The sequence below is a fragment of the Microcebus murinus genome, chromosome 14, assembly GCF_040939455.1.
Source record: "Microcebus murinus isolate Inina chromosome 14, M.murinus_Inina_mat1.0, whole genome shotgun sequence".
Lineage (NCBI taxonomy): Eukaryota > Metazoa > Chordata > Mammalia > Primates > Cheirogaleidae > Microcebus > Microcebus murinus.
In genome coordinates, this window is record NC_134117.1 from 61688637 (window position 1) to 61699001 (window position 10365).

Below are 10365 nucleotides of genomic sequence, written 5' to 3' on the forward strand. Positions count from 1 at the left end.
TACATCTTTTGCAGTATTTCTTATAGTCTGCCTTTTCTCTTTTATCTTTTTTTTGTGGACACATACTCTCACTGTGTCAGCCCAGTAGAATGCAGTAGCATCATCATAGCACACTGCAACCGAAACTCCTGGGCCCAAGCAATCCTCCGGCCTCAGCCTCCCCATTAACTGGGACTACAGTCACACACCACCATGCCCAGGTAATTTTTCTGTTTTTTGTAGAGATGGGGTCTTGCTCTTGCTCAGGCTGGCCTTCAACTCCTGAGCTCAAGCGATCCTCCCACCTTGTCCTCCTAGAGTGCTAGGATTATAGGCAGGAGCCATCAGGCTTGGCCTGCCTTTTTGACTATGTTCATTCTATTGAATATTCTGTGAAGGGAGAGAGCTCTTCTATTGAATATGAAATGGCATCTTATATCATTGACATTTAAATTCTTCTTGCCAAAATGTTAATGCCATCCCCATTAGATCATTTTCCTAGTGACTGGTCATGTTGAGCATCTTCTCCTGTGCTATTGGTCATTTGTATATCTGCCTGAGAATTGTGCATTCAAATATTTCTCCTCCCTTTCTTAGTTGACTTGAGTCAGTGGAGTCTAGTCTGCACTCTCAGCATTTGTTTTTGCAAAGAATATTTGCATGTTTACAGATGACCAAATGCTGGTCAAGTGCAAAAGAGCAAGAGAGGCATTGTGGGGATGGGGTACTTATTTGAGATCCTATGACAAAGGCCCTGTTAAGGGTGTAAACAGGCTTCAGAACAGGACAAGCCAACGTGGGCCTCTGGTGTCCTTAGGAGCTCAGAGGAAAGAAAGGCCAGAGTGCAGGGCATTTGCTCAGGCCAAGGTCGTTGCAGGTGGGAACAGGGGTGGGCACGGAAGAGCCCCTGAGAGGGGCAGCTCTAAAACGAATGCCATATCCAAACTGCTGAAAATCACCTCACAGCAGTGCCAGGCAGATAAGAACTCAACCACTCTCTGCCCTTGTGACCGTGGCAGGATCAGAAACCATACCACCACGTTTAGGCTGCTGAGGGAGGACGTACGCAATGAAGCAGGGAAGAAGAAAAGGAGCATGTCTGCTGTCCACCCTCCCCGCAGGTGGCCGGCCTGCAGCACTGCCCAGCTGACTGACGCTGACTTTCGGGCATTTATATGATTGTATTGGGCTGGCATTCTGTGTCATGGCTTTGTCAGTTTAAGCAACAGCACAGCTTTTTATAACTCGAGAATCATGTTCCCAGCCTGGGGCAGATGAGTACATGAATATGTAATTGAAAAGTTACAGTGAGAGATAATGTTGCATTCTGATTACAACCCATGAGTCAAAGATAGTGGTGACATTTATTAATACATTATTATTTGAACATTTTGTTATTGATATAATTCCATTCCTATAAATTTTAACATCTCAAATATTTTTATAATCTCCATCACAGCAAACATGTATTTGATATGTGTGTGAATATACATCACATTTAAATTATGTTTATTATTTTAACCAAAGTTCTCTTGTCTTGGTATTTATTTCTTTGATATAATTTTTTATTGTACTCTATGGCTCAGTTTGCCTCTTAAAATTTCTATGCAATTTAGTCATGTTATTTTTCCATAAACTTTACTAAAAATCATACTGCTAATACTGAAAGAACGAATCTATGGGTTTAGTACAATTATCCACACTATTGCTAAACTGATAACTAGAATAAGATACAATCTCATCTGGTAACTGCGTTTAGTCAAGTAGAGCTCCTATTTCCCCTTTTAGTCTATTGAAATCGTTTCTATAGATTATTCTATTGAAAGTGTTTCTATATGATTGTGTTAAAATTCAGGAATGACCTTGTGAGGTCCTTATTCTTTGCTGTCCCCGTCATGCTGGTTCACTGTGGTGCCATGTCCTTGGTTATTTCCCTACCTCTCCATGGTCCTCCTGTCCATGTTGATGCTTCTTAGTCTCTCCCCCGGCCCTTTCTGTTCAGGATGCATCTGCAGTTGCTTTCTCTGCTCCTCCCCAGCATTTCATTTGCACTGTGTAAGAAGCTACTGTCTAGTTTATTATTTCTGTGTCTGCCTTGCCCTACCTGATGAGTTCTAGAAAACTTGAACAGCTTCACCTCTCTAAGGCTCACAGAATGCTTTAGAGGTAGCACCTACTACATGTGAATATTACAGATATTCAGCCGATTAACTACCCTAATTCCCTCACCATCAGGCAGAGCACTTGAACACATGAGCCAGACTCTCTGAAGAGTGATAAAATGCTGTAGAGAATGGGAATGTTAATGACTTTATTCATCTCTGATACCCTGGTGAGTATCACAGTCAAAAGACTGGAGGGATGTCTCCTTGTAGCGAAATGCCTGATTTCTTTTTAAGAAGAAAAAATACAAGGTAGGATAGTGACCCAGGATAGCAGAGTATCTGCCACATCAAAGGATCTGTCAGGGGGACACAAGGATAAATTTCAGATCTCTAGCATGGGAGATTCTGTGGGGTGTTCTGGATTCATTTCACTCAAGAAGCACTTTATCTTTGCCCAGCCAGTCACTGCCATTCAGGGTCAAAATCATATATGTTGCATAAATGCACTACTAATTTCTTACTAAAATTCAACCTCGTGGGATACAGAGTTACATGGATCTTTCATATGTCAATGTTTTAATGCCGGAAGCCTTCAGACTTCATTGCAAAACTAGAAGAGGTTGTTGATGGGCTTACAGGGACTGGGGCAGATGGAGAAACAGTGAAACCGAACTCGTGTTTAATGATTTCTAGTCATTAATCACATCCATGTCAACTCCCTTCCACACCAAGCTTGCATAAGTAAAACCCACAGTTTCCCCCTATTATGAGATAGGACAATATAGTTAAAAATGGGTGGCCATCACTTTGCCTTCCCTTAGGAAGGAAGTAGTAATGCTGGGCTTTCTTTACTAGGTACCTAATAAAGTTTTCCAGTTGAATTGCTATCCAGTAGCAATCAGATGCAGATTTTTGGACTTATAATAATGAAGTAGAGTATTTCATGTCATCAAAAGTGGAAAATTATCTCATATTTTCTATTTTCCAGATCTCATGTTTGTCTTGTTTCATGTATGTTGTTCATGTTTCTCTTTGTATACTGTGAACCTAACAAATGTTCAGATCAAAGGAGGACAGTTTTGTTTTTGAGTAGATGGGTATGTACTGAGCAGGGTCTACGTTTAAATAGGAATATTATGATGTAAAAAGGAAGAATGGATCACATGGCCTCTGAGGGAGATGGACATATAGAGGGAGCCTGTCTTTAATGGCCCTTTCCACTGAAGAAGTCCGTGAAAGTGGACACATTTCACGTAAATGTGCTTATCTCTTAGGATTTCTCTTTAGTGCTCTACAGCAGTGGTCCCCAAGCCCTGGCCATGGACCAGTTTGGGTCCGTGGTCAGTTAGGAACTGGGCTGCACAGCAGGAAGTGAGTGGTGGGCTAGTGAGCAAAGCTTCATCTGTATTTTCAGCCGCTTCCTGTTACTCTCATGAGCGCCTGAGCTCCGCAGCATTGGATGCTCTCAGGAGCACAAACCCTACTGTGAGCTGCACGTGCGAGGGATGCAGGTTGCGTGCTCCCCATGAGAAGGTAATGCCTGATGAGCTGAGGTGGAGCCGAGGCGGTGATGCTAGTGCTGGGGAGCAGCTGCAAATATAATGAATGCAATGTACTTGCTTCATCCCAAAGCTATCCCACTCCCCAGTTGGAGAAATAAAATTTGTCTTCCATGAAATTTTTCCAAAAAATTTTGGAAATGGAAAAAAATGTTTCCATGAAACCAGTTCCATTTTTCCATGAAACCAGTCCCTAGTGACAAAAGGTTGGGGACCACTGCTCTACAGCAATGATTTTGGATACTCATCTCATATTTTGCGACGATTGTTCTGATACATATTAAGAACCAGTTGTTTTATCCTAAACCTGAGAGGCTAGTTATTTCTGTATAATTTCCTAGATACTATGAGCCAGATGATGAAAGAGGCAGAAGTGGGAGAAGATGGAGGACGAAGAGAAAAAAATGACAGTGGCAATTCAAGAAACTGGTTGTTAAAGGATTTCCAAGAAGAAATAAAGGACTGTTTATATTATTTTGAATAATCACTATTTGCGGTTATTTAAACACAAAACCAAAATCAACCACAGCCACAAAAATGAAATGACTGAATGGCTGTAAGAAATTTGTCAATCATGCCATGCAAAGGCTTGCATAATGTGTTCATGAGTACAGAGAGCATAGCACAAGCCACGGAGAAATGGCATGTTTAAAGTGTAACTATTAGCTCTGCTATGCCCAAAGTCTCATAATCGTTTCTTCTTTTTCATTTGAGGAAGAGCAACATGTTTAATATTGTTATAGCACAAAGAAAATACACTTGTTTTCAATTGTGCACACCTAATTTCACATAAGGTGTATGGATGGACATATTGATCGTTACATTATGTAACCACAGGGCATCTTTTCCTGTTTTGGAAGTTGGCACAAAAGCGTGTCCTTGCCTGTGTCTGCACTCTGTGTACTTTCCGTGTGCTTTTTCATCCTCATGTGATTTGAAGATTCTTAAATGAACAGTGCTCCTTAGTGTTGCAAAATGTCCTCGAATCCTCTCACATAAAACTTGAAGCAAAAAATGGCTGATAGAGGAATATGTAGAATGTAAGAAAAGGTCCTTATTGATAAAGTTTTATACAAATTACACTATTTTCAGCTGGACATAGCACTCTGTACATTTGTCCCATGTATTCAGGAAGCTGAAGACAGAGGTTCAAATGAGCCCAGAAATTCAAGTCCAGCCTGGGCAACACAGAAAAGCCTCATGTCTGAAAATAATAAAAATGAAAAATGAAAAGTAAAGAATATATTTATCATATATTCATGGGAAAGGACATATTGACATGCAGTCAGCCATATTAGGTGACATTAAAACCATCATACAAGGAAAGCGTTTTAAAAATAAATGAGTTACAAAAAATGAGATGTTACTATGAGGCTCTGATACTTAGTACCACTAAACACACATTTTGTTGTATCCACCAAAATTTTGTTCACTATGAGAATTGATTGTGTTGTTAACATTATGCTTTGTAAATGACATGTGATACCAAGGTGATATACTGAAGTTGTGTTTAACTGTGGAGAAATATTTCTGTTTCTCCTTTTGTGATGTAAATTATAAAACAGTGGGGAAAGAAATGTTTACTAGGAGAAAGAAACTACCTCCTATCTCCTATGTGCCTAATACTGATAGCATGAAGTTCCTCATAGAATGCAAATGTGATCACACCTGTAAGTTGGTGAGAACACTAAGGTGCGAGTGAATTAAACGATGACACAAAACTGAAGAGCAAACGTTCTCTTCAGGTAAGAGGGTGAGGCTGAACACTTGTCCCTCTAAGATAAGCCCAGAAATCTTCTGGTCCTGGTGGGTGCCGTGTGAAGTGATTCCATCCTTTAACTGTAAACACACAAGAATGCTTTTAATAGTTTTGAATGTTAATGCTTTTTCCTATATTTTGACTAAGTTTACTTGACTATAAGTCTCTGCGGCCAAATGTATTGAGATTTTCTTTTGTAACTTTCATTGTTATTTGTTTGAACAATCTTCTACCACTTACCAATAGTATAACTATTTATTTATATTTTGCTCTAAAAAGGTTAGTGGTATGATAGCTTCATTAAAATGACTGAATGCTTTTTCCACTCTGGAGGTATTTGGGTGTATGTGTTGTGCGATGTGTAGTTATATTCTTTTCACTAGTTCACTTCCCGCTAAGCATGTCTTGAAGAAACAGTATCACATCTCAGTGGTTTGTATAGCTTCCGTGATGTTAGTAAGGCCTTGACCTCTGTATTGTTTTCCGCTGATGGGCCTATTCCTCTATTGGCAACCTAATATTTAATAATTATATATTTTGCATTTATTATATCTTTACTATTTTAATTCTGCTACATAAACCCTTATGTTAATTTCATTTAAGCATATTTAAAGATAGTTTATTATTTTAACTAGAAATAAGTCACTAAGGTTTATGCAGAAGCAGCATATTTTCATTACTGAAAAGTTAAAAGATACAAATAGGAAAATAAATATGAAACAAGGGAGACCTTAGTAGTCCAAGTGGATGTAGGTATAGCTCACTTTACTTAGATCAGATCCACCAAATGCAAGGTTCTGAGAGCTAATAGCAAGTTTTGTCTACCTCTTTCCCATCCAAGGACTTCTCGGAGTCCATTTGTGTCCCAAGTTGAAAACTGAGCCACTTAATTTGCTTCCATTGAAAAAACTTTGACCACAAGGAGGATGGCTATAATCATATTCTGTGGGCACATCTCCCTATGAAACTTAGAGATGCTGTGTTTGGCACAGATGCAGGAACAAATCAAAGAGACTTAGGACTTTATAAAGTAGAAATGACCACTCATGTTTCTGTCGAAGGTGAGAAGTGCATTGAGTGGCTGACTGGAACCATAAGAAAATGAGCTTGGAACCAGTATTTGCTTTTCCCATAGTGGAAACAGAGACCCTTGTGGCAAGAGCTAAAGTAGGCATGTTGCTAGCCAGTGCTCCAAATCTCATGATGAGAAGGGTCAGGGACGTAGCAGTTGGCCCAGATTCTTTATGGGAGAAGTGTGGAAGTAAAACAAAGGACTAAATTGGAAACTTCGCACTCTGTCTAATCTGGATGGATCGGGAAGGGTGGGGAAATGGGCTCCAGGGTAGGTGGTGAGAATGTCTTCTAGCCGTAAACTGTCACCATAAGCAAAAATCTATTCCAAGAGGGCGTCACAGAGATAAGAAAGATGTTGGGCGTGAAGGTGCTCACATCAGGTCTCCAATCTCAGGGATAGGGTGACCAGCTATCCCAGTTTTCCCAGGGCTGTCTTCGTTTTAAAACTGAAGATCCTGGGTCAGATCAGGGAGGCTACTTAGGGCACACGGTAGACAACCCAGCTGCTGCCCTTGGGGATCCACATGTGTATGGTGCTGAGACCAAGCCTCCTACGAACTGCTCTCAGCCATGGACCGGCACAGCAGGGATTCTAATACAGGTGTATTCCTGTGAGAGGCAGGATTTCTGGCTTGGGGACTCCACATTGGCCTGGCCAGAAACATTCTTGGAAATGTGCTGCTGACCTAGACTCCCTCTGCCCAGCCCTCTCTGCTCCCGTGCCCACGCTCCTTAACGAGGGCCAGACCGGCACTGCTGTCCTCAGCTTCCCCCCATTCTTTCCAGCCCCTCCCTGTGCTGGTTTTCTAGGACTGCTGGAACAAATGGCCACAAATACAGAGGCTGCTGGTTTTCTAGGACTGCTGGAACAAATGGCCACCAATACAGAGGCTGAAAATAGCACACATTTATTTTACCATTCTGGAGATCACAGGTCTGAAACGGCTCTCACTGGGCTGAAACCAAGATGATAGTAGGGCCTTGCTACTTTCTGGGGGCTCTAGCGGAGACTCTGTTCCCTTATCTTTGTCAGCTTCTAGAGGCCAACTGAGTGGAGGCCCTTGGCCCCTTCCCATTTCAAAAAGGAATTTTGCCAGGACATGGCCTTGGAACTTGAATTGCACCATGACCTCTTCCCTGAGTCTCTGGCCTCATGTCCTACCTGGCGCAATTGGGACCTGTCAGCTTTTATACACACATGAGGGAATTCCTTAACATAAATCTCTGTTCTCCCTCCTCTCTCTCTCTTTCCCTCTCTCTTTCTCTGTCTCTCAAACTCTCTCTCTCTCTCTCTCTCTCCACGCACACACACACACACACACACACACACACACACACACACCCTATTGGTTGTTTCTCTGGAGAACCCTGACTAAGACACAAGGTGCAAGGGACTGAATGTGGGTGTTTCTCCAAAGTCCATATTTTGAAATTCAAACCCCCAAGGTGAGGCTGTTGAGTGGTGAAGCGTCTGGGAGGTGTGTAATTCATGAGAGCAGAACGCTCGTGAATAGAATTCAAGCCCCTATTTAGGAAGCCCAGAGATCCCGGCACCCTGCGACCATTTGAAGACGCGGCGAGAACGTCCAACTGATGAACCAGGATGAGGGCTCTCACCAGACAACACATCTTCCTTCATCTTGGACTTTGCAGCCTTCAGGACTGTGAGAAAGTTTTTGTTTTTTATAAGCCACCCAGCTTAGGGCATTTTATTATAGCAGCCCGGACGGACTGAGACACTGGCCATATGGGTCATCTTCTGTGTCAGTAGAGAAGTGACGAATCTCTCCGATGAACAAGGTGCAGCTAGTGCAGGTAGGTGAGATAGCTGGAATGTTAGAGGAGAAATGCTCTCCTGATTTTAGTTTCTGAAACCAAAATCTGAGCCTGTCAATGCTTTATACAATCATGCATCCTTTCATGACAAGAATATTTTTTGAGAAATGCATCATTAGTTGATTTCATCATTGTGAAAACAACACAGAGGGCACTCACACCAAACTGGATGGTGTAGCCACTACATACCTTATATGCTGTAGGCAAATGCACCTGGGATATTGTAACAGAGAGAATGGCCTGAGAAAAATGGCAAAAATATTTTCCATCTCTTGAAAACCTCCTCCACTCCTTTTTGAGAACTAAAACCTGCATCCCTGCTTCAGCACAGGGGTTGGGAGGGGCAGGTGAGTGGTTTTTCTTTGTGTTTCAGGAGCTCCCACAGATACCCCAGGCTGGCACCAGCTCCCCAGGTGGGTGGAGAGCGCAGGCTTTGTCTTAGGCAGAGGTGGACAATGAGTAGAGTTAACCACAATAGCCAAGCACTGAGGGCCCTCCCTTTAAAAGCTCTGCTCTCTGTTCTGCTGGTGTGGAGGAAACTTGGACTTTGAGATGAGAATGTCTACCCTTTTTCCTCCTTTGTTGGCAAAGTAATGAACTTCTCTTTCTTTCTGTCAAACCACTGTTCTCATTCTTCTGTCAGGGCCTCGAGGTCAAGTGCTGAGCTTTCGGTAACACCATGAGCCTGTGCAGCATGTTACTGTCCTGAACACTACAGGCAATTGGAGCACAGTGGTAAGTATTTTGTCTCTGGACATATCTGGAGTTGGAAAAGGTATAGTTGAAATATGAAAGGTTCAAAAGTTACACATCTATAGGACACTGTGATACTATGATGTGTACCTGTCGCTTTCTGTTCCGGATTCCTGGCTTGTGGCTTCCAAAGCCCTTGTTACAGTCTTTTGTTACAATGTTGGGGGATTTAAACCCCAGAAGTAGGCCTCAGGAAACAGAACCTCCCTCTCCCTGACCCTCTCCCGTCCTCCTCTCACCTGCCAAGGCAGGATGCTAATCTGCTTCTCAGTCATAAGACCCTCATTCTTAGAGGGTCCAGCCCCATTCTCAGACAGAAGGAAAGCTGCCCGGAGAGCCGAGTAGGATCTAGGAACAGGCTTTGCTGGGTTTTTCCACTCATTCTAATAGTCTAGATCAGATCCTTCTTGTCCAGTCACATTTTTCCATGGTTGTCAATCATGCCTGTCCCATGAAGTCTCCCTTGAGTCTCAATGAAGAGGCTCAAAAGGACAAGGTTAAGGGAGCATATGGATAGTTCAAGGCTTCCAGGGAGATGAATCAGAATTTACCCACATGCCAGGAGGGCGGCTCACCCCAACTGCATCTGGACAGAAGCTCCTGTGCTTGGGATCATTCCAGGCCTTGCCCTATGTATCCCTTCAGCTGGCTGTTTATTGGCATCATATAAAACGTTCTTTGTGATAAGCCAGCAGGGTCACGGGTTTCCCCGAGTCTGTGAGCTGTTCTAGCAATTAATGAAAATTTACTTAAAATTAGCAAGAAGTAATGAGAACAAAAAATCAAAGTATCGAAACATGCTTGCCAGTGAAAACTAAAACAATGCACAATCCATAGCTTGGAGATTACTAGTAGTGGACGCAAAGAAGACAGAATATATAAACAGGCCTCACTGCTGAGTTATAGAAAGCCTGTGTGTGCATTAGAAGGAGAACTGTTCTTCCCAGCCCTGAGTTTTGAGAGGAGTTTGTTAAGAAGGTCTTTGAGTTAATTCTATGATATCACCATCTAGTGTAGTTTAATAAAAATTGCAGCAGTCGTCCACTTTGGGCTAACTTCTGCCTTTACCTTTGCGACTGTTGAGGCTCAGAAACTGATGCTCCAAACTGTGGCACTTTGACAGGCTGAGCTGAAGAAGCCTCCAGGTCTCTCTGACCTCACCCTCCCCACTGTCTCCCCCAGAGGAGTGCAAGTTTCTGCATCTGCCTAAGACCCAGACCCGCCAAGGAGAATAATTGTTCCTTTTCTTCCCCTCCCCAGGAGACTGGGAGTCTCAGCACATCTGCCCAGACTCATTTAA

At 42.6% G+C, this 10365-nt stretch overlaps 1 long non-coding RNA gene across 1 annotated transcript; it reads left to right on the top strand.

The window, feature by feature from the left end:
- Positions 1–53: 53 nt before the first annotated feature.
- On the top strand, positions 54–4778 carry LOC142875662 (uncharacterized). The gene is made up of 3 exons (XR_012922980.1): positions 54–200; positions 2215–2311; positions 3985–4778. It is a non-coding gene; the product is annotated as an uncharacterized LOC142875662 (long non-coding RNA).
- The last annotated feature ends 5587 nt before the right edge of the window (positions 4779–10365 follow it).